The following is a 16,948-nucleotide window of genomic DNA, read 5'->3' as shown; positions in this document are numbered from 1 at the left end:
GCAAAGTTCAAGCAAAGTTCATCTGAAAGGAGTGATTTGCCACCTTTGCTGGCTCAGCACCAGACGTTATCGTATATCTCCCATTAGACAGCCACTGTGCGGCTTATCAACAGCCCAGCACAGGGAGTGCAACAGAGTTTGGCTGCGGTGTCTTCACTCCGCTCCAGCCTCCGTTACTCCCCTTTGCAGCTGCGAGGAGGGCAGATTGTGTTGCCCAGGGAACCGTGGAGGAGCAGAGTCCGTGCGTACCAACCATCCTGGAAGTGGCGACTGTGGATCACCCCAAGCAAGCTTTTGTAATGCCAAAACTTCTGTTAGGCCCTAGTTTTCCTCTCAGTTCCTGCTTTCAAACAATTCTTCCACAAACAATTCTTCCACATCAGGGAGAAAAGCATTATGAGTTCAAACACCATTAGAAGTACATTTTCAGCTGAGGGCATGTGGGAATTCAGCTGCAGAACTTTCATTAAGTTTAATTGGTTTCATGGTATGAAATCCCTGTGCATCAAGTTGCTAATGTACTCCATCAAGAATAGATTTGTGTCCCTGAAGGAGCATTGAGGAAGGAAGGAAAAAAGAAAAGATACTATAATATGGGCTCAAACCTCTAAAATCATTTTCTTTGGAGTGTATATTGTATAATTGACAGCCAGTTTGGACCTGCATGTTATCAAGTACCATCTGCAATATAGACAAATAATCTATATGGTGTTAAGCATCCTAGACCAGGAAATGAGTCAGGAAATGTGTTTCTACTTTCTCCTTGTTTTGTACTCAAGGGATTGTTTGGGCCATTTCTCATTATGTTTATGAATCTTATTAATGGTCACTATGAATATTCATGTGGAATAAGAGGTCAGCTGAATGCTTTTTAAAACATAGCCCAGTTTGTCTAGCTAAGTTCAATATTTTGACATCAGAGTTGTGACAACTTAGGGGGCAAGTGATTTCCTGGTACCAGAGGATACCAAAGGGAGAAAAAAAAAAAAAAAAAAAAAACTCCCAAATTATTCTTTCCACTCCATTCTCCACAACAAAATGGTGAAATGTCGCAAAGCATTCTGGTAGCGTTGCAGAACTGGAGAAAGAGGCATTGTGATTTATAGGATGTATATATTTAGTACCATTACTATTTTTTGTTTTCCTTGGGTTAAATATCTGTTTTTGTCCTGGTTGTCATCTTCTATCCTTCCCAGGAATTAAGCGGCCACTGAGAAGATAGATGAACAAAAAAATGTGAGTATTTGTTATATACATGTCCAATATGCAATGCTTTCACCAAATGTTTCTTCCACTATTAAATGATTTTATGTGTCTTGTGTGTTCTCTTTCTGTTCTGAAAATTTATTTTAAAGAGTTGACAAATCTATTTTATCAGATCAACCATGAAGCAAAATATATGAATTCAATGATAAAAGATGCCATTACAAAGACTTATGGCTACTGAAAGATAACTCTTCCATTTCAGGAAAAAAAAATGCATTCAGATACCTGAAAAAAAGAAACTGAATCATTTTAACCCCATATAGCTAGTGCTAGATAGTCTGGAAGAGCCCTAGTTAAATTCAGTACGTCAGATTCAGATGTCTCAAAAAGTGATGGGGCAGTTTAGTACAAGTGAGGATTATGACAGGAGGTGATCTGGAAGATCAATGCCATTTGGAGGAGGCATTTGTGAGTCTCTTCATGGTCTCTATATCTGTGATTAAAGAAAAGAGTTACTTATGTCCCTTGACCATCATCTTTATAAAAGCAGAGCAGTTTGTGTGGCAAAGGCCCTGTTCTTGAGCACCTGCTCAGGTTAATCTTCAGCTTAAGCACAGCTAAAATGAAATAGGTGTAGATGGGACAGAAGTGAGACAGCACAATTTTCCTGTAAAAAAAATTTCTGTGGAACAAGGCAAATGTCCTATTCAGTATGGCTGAAAGTTCAAGTCAGTGTTTTATGAGAGTGTAAGAGCACTGGTCAAATATAGGCTTGAGGATGCCAAGGTGAAGGCTTCAATAGTTTGACTGTTGACTAAGCTTTAACATTTTTCAGATGGAAGAATATAAACTAGGAGAATAAACCTGTTTTAAAGCAGAGAAAATAATAGCAAGATGGAATAGATATTAAAATGTTTCATAAGCAAATCTCCTCCTTATCACCATGTCTTTGTGTAAGGACTGTTCCTTCAGGCTTGCTCTTACTGCAGCAGTAGAGTGACCTTCTGACATGCAACCCCTTCTGCACAATTCCTCAGGTTCATACAAAAAGTTCTCTCCACCACATCCGAGGTCTGGCTAGGTTGTGCTTCCTGCTCTTTTCATCATTCTCCCTGTCTCTCTGGATATGTTCATACTGCTAAATGTCACAACAGGGACTGTTCCCATACCCTGGGCCAAGTCACAGAGTATCCACACTATACAGTGCTGGTTCTTGGTCTCTTCTGCATTCCATGTGGTAAATATGTGGCTCTAAAACATTTTTTGTTATGTTCTTTTTTTTTTCAGTTAAATATGTCTGAAAACAGAAAAAAAGCCCGTGTTCATGGGTATGACTTGAGCACATGAATGCCTATTAGGAGTAGTCTGCCACACGCTCTCTTCTGAACCATCCTCAGGCAGTATTTCAAAGAGTGTTAGCATGGGCCAAAACTGTGATGTAGAGTGTGCTAACAGCTAAGCACCAGTCCAGAGTTTCATCTCCCCTCCTAAGCTTGTTTCATTTAGCAAGAGACACAGCTTTTGTGTCTGCCGATCTCCTGACTGTTTTACTTTGTGCTATGGAAAGTTTTGTGTTTCCCAACTTTTATCTCCTGCTCCTGATCAACATATTCAGTTGATCTTGAAGGAGGGGGAGATGTCTTCTTCTCCAACCTAAAGGGACACGTGAAAAGCAGGCATCCTCTCTGCTACTCAGAAGAATACATTGACAAGACACAGTCAACTGCAAATATTCACAGGCTCAAAAAAGGATTGATGAATATTAGAGAGGACAGTTTGGCCAGTGGCTATTAAACTATCCAGATGCAACCACAGGCTCAGGAAGTCATTAAGCTGCTGAAGGCCAACAACTGCGAAGGCATACCAGGCAGCAGACCATGTTATTCCAGCTCTTGTTAGGCATCTGTTACTGGCCCCTGTCAGACCCAGAATATTGGGCTAGATGCCCTGTCGGGCATACACAGCAATACTATGAATCAGTAAGTACTTTGATCTTCAAAGAAGAGGGAAGGTAGGTGAACACATAGTTTAATCTTGCCTACCTTGTTGTTTTGGGGAAGTAGAAAGGGGAAAATATGCTCTGCCTTGAGGAACCTGGGCTTCAAGTTCACCCAATGGACACAAAATTTAGGTGTAATCTTATCATCAGACAGATTTTGCATTTACAAAAACTGGCTTCTTAAGAAGAAAAAGGATTTGAAGTTTAAATATATAACAGTTGTAATCTTTAATAGTTTGCAATAATCTTGGTTTTAGCTGCTTCACATACAAAAGAAGACTTCGCTTTAGCAAATCATCACCTTTTAACAGGCAATCCCCGCTCAGAGGCAAAATACATCAAAGAAATCATCTGTCATAATTATTCACTTGCATGCAGAGATTCAAAATACTTAAATTTGGAACTGGGGCACAACAGGAAAGTGGCAAAGTGCAGATTTATTTTTTTATGCAGAGCTAAACTAACTTTTTCGTTAGAAATATTTAAGAAAAACTATAATTTTAATAAAAGGTACAAGACCCATACATAGTGACATATTACTATCATTTTTTATAACCTTGCTGTTTTATAGGCTTAAGAAAATCAGAGCAAGCTGAGGTTTATTTATTCTTCTTTAGATAATAGTATTTCTATAGCTCCATTACATCCTTGCTGCAAGAGTCACAAATAAAACCTGTGGCTAACATGGCCCAAGAAGCTCCTACTTAATATGTGGACTAAGCCCAATATACAAATGACTGCAAACTCAGAGATTGGTTTTAAAGTAATCTGATAACTCTGAAAGAAGGAGGAAGAACTCAATGTTTTAAAAAATCAGCTGGTCACCATGTGGCATCCGCAGACCTTGCAAGTGACTTTCTCTTTGATGTTGACAGAGGCATGCTAGAACACGATAGGAACATGTTTGTAGCATTTCCTTTAAGAGCAGGGGCCTGCATGTCATACAGAGGGACAGGGACTGGCTGCAATTATAGGCTGTGCTTCTGACAGTGCTTCTTTAAATAAAAGGCCCTGTTGAAAGGTGCAGACAATCTGACCCTTCCTGTCCTGGCATCCTGTAGGCACAGGAGGCATCTACTATGCTCCAATTCATGTGCTTTCTAATGGTCTCCAGCAAACATCACAGTACTTTTCATTTACTTACTTTCCTTTTTTCTCTCCTTCTGTCATACTGTCAAAGGAGTTCCTTCAGGTTTTAAAATTATCAGCTATGAAAGGGCTAAAAGGGCTTAACTTACCTTGTCCTTTAACTTTTTACCTAAAATTCTTAAAAGTGCTAATGATCAGAGCAGAATAAAGAGCAGAGGTTAGGACCACAAACAGTGTAGACAAGTATTTGTCAAATATTGTCCCTATCTCCAACACCTCCAGCTCCTCTGTTCTTGTCCTCAGATTATTTTAACCAGAGGATTCCAAGTGTGCCAGCTATTTTCTTCCCTAAGAAAGCATGCAGGAGAGAGACTTGTGATAAGAATAACACAGTGCATGCCACTTGTCAACCTAGAACTAAAACAGCATTTCCAAATATATTATTAATAACCTTTGGTTTACCTGGCTCTTATGGGAAATGTAAAGGTCATATCACATGCAAAACTTGTTTTTCAAAAGAGAAAATAGAAACTTAGCCAAAATATCAGTGCTTCAACTTAAAAGTATCATTTTTTCTAAGAACCATCAATCAATTGATCCATTGTTGTCTTTTTTTTTTTTTATATGAAGTACAGGTCTAATTGGTATTGACCATAAATAAGAGAGTTGTCAATCTTACATTATGGTTTCAGTTATGCTATCATGTACATCATCTTGTTTTCCTTGTCAAATATTAACCATTTGAGATGCGATGCTACACTGTTCTCTTTTGTTTCTAATTTTGGCAAACCTATATCTCCATTCCTGAGAGTAAAATCAGGAGAGAATAGGTTGTACTATACCTATTAATTCATTTTGAAAGTTTTCTGTGGCAATTACTTCAATATTTGGAATATATCTTGGAAAATGATAACGAGACAATGAGACCTTGTATTGCTTGCATGAAAATCTATCCAGATTTGGGTAGAGACAAGGAACACTCAGTAGGTCAGGGAACCTGGTGACAAAGGACACACAAAAAAAAGTAGAGGTATTGAATGCTTCCTTCCTCTCATGTTTTACTGGTAAGACCAGCCCTTAGGAATTCAAAGTCCCTGAGACAAGAGGAAAAGGGGAAATCTGGAGCAATGAAGGCATCATATATATATATATATATATATATATATTCATTGCCCAGGGAAGTGGTGGAATCACCATCCCTGGCAGTGTTCAAAAAATGTGTAGATGAGGCGCTTAGGGACCTGGTTTAACAGGTATGGTGTAGAGAGGCTTACGCTTGGAGTCAATGATCTCAAAGGTCTTTTCCAACCATAATGATTCTGTGATTCACCATGAGGGCGGTTAACAGTAGAACAGATTGCCCAGGGAGGTTGTGGAGTCTCCATCATTTGAGATTTTCAAAATCTGACTGGATATTGTCCTAGGCAATCTGCTCTAGCTTACCCTCCTTGAGCAGTGGGATTGGACCAGATGATCTCCAGAGATCCCTTCCAACTCAAGCTATTCTGTGATTCTGTGACTCTGTGAGCTGGCCAAATCTTAAGCTAATAGAAATAGCATTTGTAGGAATATTTAGGAACACCCAGCTAGTTCTCAGCACAATGCAGTACCATGCAAAGGTGGTTATTTGAGTCATACTCCAAAGTCTCCACATGGCATTGAATTGTATCTGCACCCTTCAAATATTGCTGCCTACATTTCACACACTTCTCCTAATCAGACCTGGCAGAGAACCTTATTCTTAAGCAAAAAAATCAGACCATTAATTTAATTTCCATAAGCTCACAGCATAAGATCAGATGGTAAGTGGGGAGACTGTTCTACTTCAAAGATATACTACATACCTGCTCTCAAAAAGATGGTAATGAACAAATGAAAGCCCTATTTCTCTTTATTAAAACACTAGTATGTGATAAGCAAGCTCTCAGTTGTGTATTCTTGATACAGTACTTCTTTAATAAAGATTTTGAAAGCTTTTTGGCTCCCCTACACCCTGCTCTCTTTAAACCTCTATACAGTAGGACTAGATGTCACTGGTCAGATTTTGGTGAACCTTGACTATAGGTTATGGCTTGCTTGTTTATCATGTATAGTCCTACTAGGAAAAAAAAGAAAAAGAAAAGAAAAAAAAAAAAACTTCGAACTGGAAATCAGTGATATGGTATGATGGAAATTTGTCAATATTTTAGAAAGTTTCTTCTGATTCGAGCCCTTCTGCCTGGAAATTGGTGACGATACAAGCTAGCAAAATGGACTCAGCAGACCCCACAGCAGGATGTGAATACAACAATAGGAGAGATATTAAAAACCCTCCTGGCCATGATCCTGTGCACTGTGCTCTAGGTGACCCTGCTTGTCGGACTAGATGATATCCAAAGGTCCCTTCCAACCTCAGTGATTCTGTGATAAGCCTCTTTATCATGTAAGCAGTAAAATTCCAAAGAGCTGCTCATTTTCTCCTCAGATACAGGATGTGGAAAAGGTTTAGAGGGATTTTTTTTATATATATATATGAAGTTTTTTGTGTACTCCTGTCAAAGTAAGCAAGCTTAAAGATTAGGAGAAATCCTTTATAAACAGTTTCTAAAACACACAACCTTCTGTCATTTATATTGGGTACACAGAGACCTCACACAAAAATACTGAAACTAGTGCTAGAAGAAAGTATGAGGTCATCTGGGTCACTTTTCTCTACACAGAATCAACTGCATCTGGATCATTCACAGTTTATCTCTAATGATTCTTAGTAGTTTCAGTTGTGGAGATTCAACAACACCCCAGGCAGCTTAAGCCAGGGAAAAAACAGTTAAACTTCTTCTAAATCTTCTAGCACATATCTTTGCTGCTGCAATTCATACTCACTATTTATTGTCGCCTCTAGAAAAGATATAGAAAACATTTTATTCCCTCCCTCTTTTCAAAAACATGCAACAGTCTTGAAGCTGAACCATGCTTCCCCTCAGTTCATTCCCTCAGTCTTTTCTCCTCCAGACTAAAAGACCTCCTTTCTTTCCATCTTTCCTAACAGGTCATGTTTTTAGACCATTTGACCTTTAGTTCTTTTGCAGCACTAATTACTCAGGGGCAATATTGCCTTAAATGATGCAATCAACTCAAAGATACAAGGGTTAAGCATGTTACCCAGCAGAGGTGACTAGTCATTAGGTTAGAAGCATGCTGATTCCTCTTCCCCTGCCTGTCAGTTTGTTAGTTTTAATCATCTTTTGCAGCTCATCATAAACTTCTTAATCCTTCTCTCAGTACATTTCAGCAGCACGCCTTGTGCAGACATCTAATAACACTCAGAGTTACAACAAAAGTGCTTTGCAGACTTGAGGGGTGCTGACTACCTCCTGGCCACCTGGAAAGTCCTGGATGCATACAGAGTTTGCCCAGCAAATTGCCCAGCATCTCTCAGTTGGAATATGTGATTGAAAGGACCTGTGTTTTTTGTTTGTTTGTTTATTTTGCCTTTTTTTTTTTTTTGGAGGGGGGAGGGGTTGTTTGTTTGCTTTTTCTTTTTAATTTCTCCCTGGCACCTTCCCAGCTCCTCAAGAGGGGACAGTTCAACTTCATTGTTGTGGTTCATCAAATTCAATAGCTTTTCTGTGCTTTTCCATATTAGTACACTGATATTTCTCATTATAGACAGACTTGCTCATTGCTATCAGTATTAGCTGCTTCTAGTCATGCAGGCAGTGAGTCAAAAAGAGTCACACAGGCAACAGAGACACACACAGTTATGAGGATGAAGCACTTGGTAGTACCCATGTGATAATCAAAGTAAAGGATTTTGGGGGTTGTTATATTTGGCTGTAAATAAATAGTAGAAAATATGTGCATAGAGCAGAGTAAGGATCAAGGGAACTGGGAGCTCTATGCTGTTTCAAACATCACTTTCTGATTCACATACTTTAGGTCTGTCTGGCTGTGCACTCAAAATATATCAAGAATTCTCTTGACAATAGTAGTAGAAGAAGGAGTCTTTGAGATTGCTGGAGAAGCAGATGAACAGAAGATACTTCCATCTCCATTGTGTAGGTGAGGTCCTCACCTCTGCACTACTGTGGTCCAGCATGTCACTTGAATACCAAGCCAATCAGAAAGTAAGCGCTCTGGGACAATCAGCTCTTTTCCTTGCTACTCAGCTCTAACATCTCAGCACTCTAACAATTACTACTGGGAAGGCAGACCAAAGGAAATAAAACTTGTCATTATACATTAAGACAATGCTTGCTTTCAGTGGTTGGAAAAAGTCTTTCCGAAGAGACCTTCCCACAAGATTTTTCTTCTCTTTTATCACTCATTTACTGATGAGTTTCACTTGCTTTGTCTTGGCATTTCTAAGCAAATTATTACCTTCAGGTTTTGAGAAAAGAAAACATCTGTCTTCAGAATCATCAGGCTCACTTTTCTGTCAGTCCAGAGACAGAATAAACTTGGATAAAGCTCTAGATGTCCTACAGGCAAATGGATATGTTCCCATCTGGTGGGTACTGTGGAAGAATGGCCTGAAAAAAGGAACTGAGAGGAAAACTAGGGCCTAACAGAAGTTTTGGCATTACAGAAGCTTGCTTGGGGTGATACACAGTTGCACTTCCAGGATGGCTGGTGTGCACGGACTCTGCTCCTCCACGGTTCCCTGGGCAACACAATCTGCCCTCCTCGCAGATGCAAAGGGGAGTAACGGAGGCTGGAGCGGAGTGAAGACACCGCAGCCAAACTCTGTTGCACTCCCTGTGCTGGGCTGTTGATAAGCCGCACAGTGGCTGTCCAATGGGAGATATACGATAACATGTCTGGTGCTGAGCCAGCAAAGGTGGCAAATCACTCCTTTCAGATGAACTTTGCTCATTATAATGTCAAAACACGCCTCCATTCCAAAAGTTACCCGCCTCCGAGGTACGACCACTCCTCACTGAGCATGCACTCTAGATTTTCGATTGACTGTACCTTTAAATGAAAGAGAGAAACTTTTTCACCAATCAATAAAAACATTAAGTATGACTCTAGTCACTCAAGCTCCACCTGAATGTAAAGAAAACCATAAAAGGTGAACTAAGGATGAAGACGGGGAGGGAAGACACCATCGTAACTCCTGGGTCAGTCGACAGACTGAGCCCCCTTCCCTCCTCTCAGACTGGAACGCCACCTGAGGAGACTCGAGACTGAGAGCCCTCTCCCATCTTCTGGGGTGAGTGATGATTGCACATTTGTACATCAGAGCTAGCTAACAACCCCACGCTGTAGTAGAGAATTTCCTCTATTGACATCTGAAACCTGCTTTGTAAATGTTGCATTTGAATAGAATCATAGAATCATAGAATGCTTAAGGTTGAAAGGGACCTCTAGAGGTCATCTAGTCCAACCCCCCTGCACATTCAGGGTCACCTAGAGCACGTGGCACAGGAATGCATCCAAGCGGGTTTTGAAGATCTCCAGCAAAGGGGACTCCACAACCTCTCTGGGCAGCCTGTTCCAGTGCTCTGGCACCCTCACTGTTAAGAAATTTTTCCTTAAGTTCCTGTGGAACTTTTGGTGCTTCAGTTTGTGGCCATTACCTCCAGTTCTATCGGTGGCTGCCAGTGAAAAGAGGCCAGCACCATCCTCCTCGCTGCCTCCCTTGAGGTACTTATAGACACTGATTAGATCCCCTCTCAGCCTTCTCTTCTCCAGGCTGAACAGGCCCAGCTCCCTCAGCCTCTCCTCATAGGGCAGATGTTCCAGGCCCCTGATCATCCTTGTGGCCCTGCGCTGGACTCTCTCCAGCAGCTCCACATCCCTCTTGTACTGGGAGGCTCAGAACTGGACACAATACTCCAGATGTGGCCTCACCAGGGCTGAGTAGAGGGGCAGGATCACCTCCCTCGACCTGCTGGAGACGCTCTTCTTAATGCAGCCCAGGATCCCATTGGCCTTCTTGGCCACGAGGGCACACTGCTGCCTCATGGTCAACTTGTTGTCCACCATGACACCCAGGTCCCTCTCTGCAGAGCTGCTCTCCAGAAGGTCCGTCCCCAGCCTGTACTGGTGTCTGGGGTTATTCCTCCCCAGGTGCAGGACCTTGCACTTGGACTTGTTGAATTGCATGAGCTTTTCACCACCCAGTTGTCCAGTCTGTTCAGGTCCCTCTGGATGGCAGCGCAGCCCTCTGGGGTATCAGCTACACCTCCCAGTTTGGTATCATCAGCAAACTTGCTGAGGGAGCACTCTGTACCTTCATCCAGGTCACTGATGAATAAATTGAACAGGACTGGACTGAGGACTGAACCCTGGGGGACACCGCTAACTACAGGCCTCCACCTAGACTCTGCACCGCTGATCACCACCCTCTGAGCTCTGCCATCCAGCCACTTCCTAATCCACCTCACTGTGCACTCATCTATCCCACACTTCTGGAGCTTGCCCAGGAGGATGTTGTGAGGGACGGTGTCAAAAGCCTTGGTGAAGTCGAGATAGACGACATCCACCGCTCGCCCCTCATCTATCCAGCTGGTCATTCCATCATAGAAGGCTATCAGGTTAGTCAAGCAAGATTTCCCCTTGGTGAATCCATGCTGACTACTCTTGAGCACCTTCTTGTCCTCCATGTGCCCGGAGACAACAGCCAGTATGAGCCGTTCCATCTCTTTTCCGGGGACGGAGGTGAGGCTCACTGGCCTGTAGTTGCCTGGGTCCTCCTTCTTGCCTTTTTTTGAAGACTGGCTTGACATTGGCTTTCTTCCAGTCCTCCGGCACCTCCCCCGTTCTTCAGGATCTTTCAAAGATGACTGATAGAGAGCGGCTTAGCTATGACATCTGCCAGCTCCCGCAGCACTCTGGGGTGCATCCCATCGGGGCCCATGGATTTGTGGGTATCAAGTTTCCTTAGGTGCTCTCTGACCCAATCTTCCTCTACCCAGGGCGAGTCTTCCTCTCTCCAGGCTTCTTCTCTTGTCCCTAGGGCCTGGGGCTCTAAAGGGCTGCCCTTGGTAAACACCGAAGCAAAGGCGGCATTCAGCAACTCTGCTTTTTCTGTGTTATTCGTAACCAGGGTGCCCATCCCATTCACCAGCGGACCCACGTTTTCCCTGATCTTCCTTTTGCTGTTCATATATTTGAAGAAGTTTTTCTTGTTATTTTTAACCTCCCTTGCCAGATTGCGTTCCAAACGCGCCTTAGCTTTCCTTGTCGCATCTCTGCATTCCCTGACAACGTTCCTGTATTTCTCCCAGGGGGCCTGTCCTTTTTTCCACATTGTGTATACCGCTGCCTTCTGCTTGAGCATTGCCACAAGCTCCTTGCTCATCCACGCAGGTCTCCTGCCCCCTCTGCCTGACTTCTTACACGCAGGGATGCACTGTTGCTGGGCGTGGAGGAAGTGCCGCTTGAACACTAACCAGCTCTCTTGGGCCCCCCCATCTTCCAGAGCTCTAGCCCATGGGATTCTTCCAAGGAGGTCTCTGAAGAGGATAAAGTTGGCCCTCCTGAAGTCCATGGTTGCAAGGCTACTTACAGCCCTGCCTCCTCCTCGTTGGATCCTGAACTCCACCAACTCATGGTCACTGCAGCCGAGGCTACCCCCCACCTTCACACCTCCTACAAGTCCCTCTCTATTTGTTAGCACGAGGTCCAGTAGCCCACCTCTCCTCGCTGGCTCCTCCACAACCTGCGTCAAAAAGTTATCGTCGACGCTCTGCAGGAACCTCCAGGACTGCTTGTGCCTGGCTGTGTTGTCCTTCCAGTTGATGTCAGGGTGGTTCAAGTCCCCCATGAGAACCAGGGCCTGTGACTGTGAGGCAATATCCAGCTGACTATAGAAGGCCTCATCAACCTCCTCGTCCTGGTCAGGTGGCCTGTAGCAGACACCCACCACAATGTCTCCCACATTAGCCTGCCCTTTAACCCTTACCCACAAGCTCTCAACTCGCTCATCATCCACTCCCAGGTTGAGCTCCATGCATTCCAGTTGCTCTCTCACATAAAGAGCAACTCCACCACCTCGCCTTCCCAGCCTGTCCTTCCTAAAGAGCACATAGCCTTCCATGACCTTGCTCCAGTCATGTGAGCTATCCCACCACATCTCTGTGATTCCAATGAGATCATGATGCTGGGACTGCACACAGATCTCCAGTTCGTTCTGTTTATTCCCCATGCTTCACGCATTGGTGTACAGGCATTTCAGGGAAGTAACCGAGCCTGCAAGTTTCCCAGGAGGGGTGAAAGAGGACCCTCTGTGATCATTTCCTATCCTCACTTCCCCACTAGCATACTCCCCCTGGAAGCCATCTGACATTGGCTGTGTGGTACTGTTTGCCATGTGTGTGTGACACTCCCCTTCCCCCTTCTCGCCTAGTTTAAAGCCCTCCTAACCAGGTTGGCCAGCCTTTTGGCAGAGACGTGTGCCCCTCTTGCTGAGATGGATCCCATCATTCCCCACTAGCTGGTGGTCATCAGAGTCCCATGGTCATAGAAGCCAAAACCCTGTTGCCAAACCCAGTGGCGCAGACAGTTGTTAATCTGCCATATCTGCCTTCTCCTCCTTGAATCCATTCCCCTCGTTGACAGGATAGAGGAGAACACTACCTGGGCTCCCATACCTTTGACGGCCATCCCTGGGGCTCTGAAGTCATGCTTGATATCCCTCAGCTTCCCTGTGGCATCATTTGTGCCCGCGTGAAACAGTACGAGCGGGTAATAGTCAGACTCCTGAACAAGCCTTGGGAGCCTTTCTGTAACATCCTTTATTCGGGCCCCTGGCAAGCAGCAGACCTCTCTGGATGAGGGGTCCGGTCTACATATCGGTGCCTCCGTGCCCTGTAGCATGGAGTCACCCACGACAATCACCCGCTGCTTCTTCCGGGTGCTCCTTTTCTCCTTAGGGGGAGCAGCCTCAGGGTGTGGACCTGACTGCCTCTCTTTAGACAGCCCCCTAGATGGGCCTTGGTTTATGACCTCCTCTATCTGATCCCAAGTTCCAGGCCTCGCCTCGTACCTGTTGGATGTGGTCACAGGTGGAGGTGAGGCCCCCCCCCCCCCCCCCCCCCCCCCCCCCCCCCCCCCCCCCCCCCCCCCCCCCCCCCCTCCTCCCCCTCACCCCCCCCCCCCCCCCCCCCCCCCCCCCCCCCCCCCCCCCCCCCCCCCCCCCCCCCCCACCCCTCCCCCCCCCCGCAAGAGGGTGTTGGATTTACAGACTGAATTGGGGGGTTCTCAGAGTGGCTTTCCTGGGAAGACTGCAGAACACAGCTCCACCAGTCTATTTCTTTTTCACATTCCCTGATGGCCCTCAGCCTTTCTACCTCCTCCTTTAGCTCCACCACCAGGCTGAGCAGGTCATCCACCTGCTCACACCTAAGGCAGGCTGTGTTTTCACTACTCCCCGGTAACATGGAGAGGCTCAGGCATTCCCCACAGCCAGAAACCTGGACCGCTGCATGTTTTTGTGGCGGTTCAGTCTGTGTCACCACAGTCTTCCTGGGGGAAGCTCTCTGCCAAGTGGAGACCACGGCTTCACCTGATCTCCCACTGCTGGAAGAGTCTGTGGAGAGAATTCTTTTCCATACCTGGGAGGAGACTCCCTGCCCACACCTCCTACCTGCACAAACTGCCACACCACACACAAACTACCCACTCTGTTCACCACGCTCCTGGTCACTCACGCTCCCTGGGGGCAGCTTTTGAAATCCCGCCTGCCCTGCTGGCTCTGCCCCCGCTGAGTCAGAGCCGCCTCTGGCCCGGAGCTCAGCACTGCCCGCTCGGGGGGGGGGGGGGGGGGGGGGGCGGCGCTGGGGCTGCCTCTCGCTCTCTACGCTTTCTCGTTCAGGGGCTTTTGCTGCAGTTGTTCGCCTCTAGACAAGGTGCTCTGGCACGAGTGTCCTCTCCAGAGCCCTTCCCTTCGAGACCTGCTGGAAAGCAGCTCCATGGAGAGGGATTTGGGAGTCCTGGTTGACAACAGGTTACCCATGAGTCAGCAGTGTGCCCTCGTGGCCAAGAAGGCCAATGGGATCCTGGCCTGCATCAAGAGGAGCATTGCCAGCAGGTCGAGGGAGGTGATCCTCCCCCTCTACTCAGCCCTGGTCGTAATTGTAGTGGTTCCCTTTTCCGCCAGACTCTTGACAGAACACTGTGACGTGAGATGGTTTTTGATGTGCCACTGTTTTTGCAGTGAGCAGTCCAATTTGAGAGTTTGTGCGACTGAAATTATGAACAGCTGGCAATGAAAAGAATTCCATAATGATTTGACCTTTCCTCACAATGCAGCAAAGAGTAATGTCAGAGCCTTCCTCTATAACTTTTTCATCTGGAAAGATTTGTGGTTGACTGTAATTTGAAGTGCCCAGGCCTGTAAATTAACACACAATAAAGCATTTCAAAATCTGCTCGAGGTGGGATGTCAATCTGAATACATAACTGGGCATTTATACAAGCATCTGCTCATGTTATACTATCGATTCATATACTGTCAAACAGCTTTCTTCACTATACAGGGATCAGTTAGATATGCAATCGCACCTAAGTGTCTGTTCCCATTCATTCCATTCACATACAATTTAGTTCAACAACCTATTTAAAGGATATGGTGAAGTCTGGATTCATTACCTTTCAAAGAGCTCTGAATCAGGTCTTAATGTAGGATTAGTTTGTGAAAAGGAAAGAGTATTTTCGATCCCTATCGAATTTCAATTAAAAAATAAAATGTTCAGGATTGTAGTCAGACTGAAAGGCAAGTATTGCATCTCCTCTTCCATTATATAAGGCAAGGGGGAAGGGCAAATTGCATGCTACAATCCAAGTATACAGACCTGTACTCCTTTTACAATCTGAAACTGTTGTTGATCCAGACAAGAACAGAGTTCTTTTGCAAAACCATTCTAATTATTATTATTATTATTATTTTGGCTGAAGCAAAGCACAACAGGTATCTATTTGTTTAAATGATTTGAATTCCCTGGAAACCAAGTTGTTCCAGTAAGATCTGTTGTAATCTGAAGAAAACATGTTTCTTGCTGTATCATTTGATTACATGTTTAGTCCACCCCCATATGTTCTCATACAACTCACAGCAGTTCTGTCCAAGTGGCATAAGAAGCTGACTCGCTCCTCCCTCTCTGCTTCTTTCATACTAGGCAGAGCTATGACCCAAGACAAAAGAAACATTCAAGCAACAGATGATGCAGCCACAGCTGTGCACTTCCTCTCCCCTGGCCTGACCCAGTGATAACCTAAGCTACAGCCAAGGCTCCTGCCTTGGGCAACAGCTAAAGTTAGGTGAGCAGGCCAAAACTGCCTTTAGATTTCCACATTTCATTGCATGATAAAAAGAGACTTCACAAAACACCCACGCGCATCTACTCAATCTACTCAAACCCAACTTCCCGTACCACTCAGTGTGCTGCACTGTTTTAATGTGTGAGCAAGAAAAGCTCTGAAACTTTTCACCTACTATCCAAGGAAACAGTCTTCAAATCAAGACAAGGGTTGAAGTAATTACTCTTACTGCCAGCAGAAAGGAGTTGGTTGGTGCTTACAGATGAAATGGTCCAAAACAAATTATTGATTTGATGTTCGCTCTCCTGAATTGGTCACTATCATTAAAATCATCAGCAAATAAAAATCTAGCATTCCACTGGCAAAAATAAAAAACAGTGTGCCAAGTCTTATTTTGCTTACCCAGGATGGTCTCCCACAGACTCCACTGACTCCAGATTTTTGATGCTTTTGCTTTACTCCTGATTCTCACAGTGTGTGACATACATACACTCCAGAGGTAAGTCTGAATCCCAGTTCCAATGAAGAGGCTTCCCTGATTTGTCAAGTGTGACATTATAAAACTCCTATAAACACAGGCAAGTCAGGCATAGTATTAAAATTGCAGCAATGCGTACATATTTGGAATTACAAGCAAGTACCATGAGAGAGAAAGCAGGCTCAAAGGAGGAAAGTGCTTTTGAAAATATCAGTCTATGAAATCCAAGCTGCCACATGTGATCTCATATTCTCAGAGGTCTAAGTGACTGCTTAAAAATTTGCACTAGCAGTAGTGGAGTGACCGAGATGTTGGCAAGACTACTTGATAACAACATCACTGTGAGTCAGGCCCTGCTTCTCAAGAACTGGATTTGCCTCCAGAGACTCTCAGCAGATTTCTTGTGTCTGCTGTTACAGCAGCCTGCATACACACACTGCTGTCTGGAGGTGTACCTTGTCAAAAGTGCTGGTGTACGTATCTCTGGTTCTGGATTACAGCATGCATTTGCATTGACCAAGGAATTACACAGATATTATCTCACTGTAGTTCACAGAGGCTGCAGACAGTATTACCACTAGCCAGAAGCAGAGAAGTACCTGCAGGTTTCCCCAAAAGGCTTCACTATTGTAAAATGCAAATGCAAGAAACATGAAAAAAAATATTCAAGAGTGTTAGAGATCCAGAAAGCTCTCAGGAAAAAGATGGCCTAAGTTTAAAACAGAACTGAAAAACTGTGAGTGCAAAAATGCTCCATAATGAATGCAGACACGTCAAAAAAAAAAAAAAAAAAAAAAAGTTCTCTGCTTTTCCCTTAGAGAAAAAACCTTGCAAATTCCTCTCAGCATGTACCTGCTCAGCCCACATGGGTCTTCAAAGGGCTGTACAAATATGCCACCCTGCAACTCAGATGAACAAGGGCACCAACT

The 16,948-nt window shown here is 44.5% G+C and overlaps 1 long non-coding RNA gene across 1 annotated transcript; it reads right to left on the bottom strand.

The window, feature by feature from the left end:
• Positions 1 to 14,490: 14,490 nt before the first annotated feature.
• Positions 14,491 to 15,977, bottom strand: LOC148590753 (uncharacterized). Its single transcript, XR_015914258.1, has 2 exons — positions 15,944 to 15,977; positions 14,491 to 14,615 (listed from the first exon to the last, which is right to left on the bottom strand). It is a non-coding gene; the product is annotated as an uncharacterized LOC148590753 (long non-coding RNA).
• Positions 15,978 to 16,948: the final 971 nt, after the last annotated feature.

Source organism: Tinamus guttatus, unplaced genomic scaffold (assembly GCF_059628265.1).
Source record: "Tinamus guttatus ecotype Peru unplaced genomic scaffold, ASM5962826v1 Tinamus_guttatus_pri_ptg001120l, whole genome shotgun sequence".
In the NCBI taxonomy this organism is placed as follows: Eukaryota; Metazoa; Chordata; class Aves; order Tinamiformes; family Tinamidae; genus Tinamus; species Tinamus guttatus.
The sequence above is the reverse complement of the archived record's forward strand: the minus strand, read 5'-3'. Positions and strand labels throughout refer to the sequence as shown.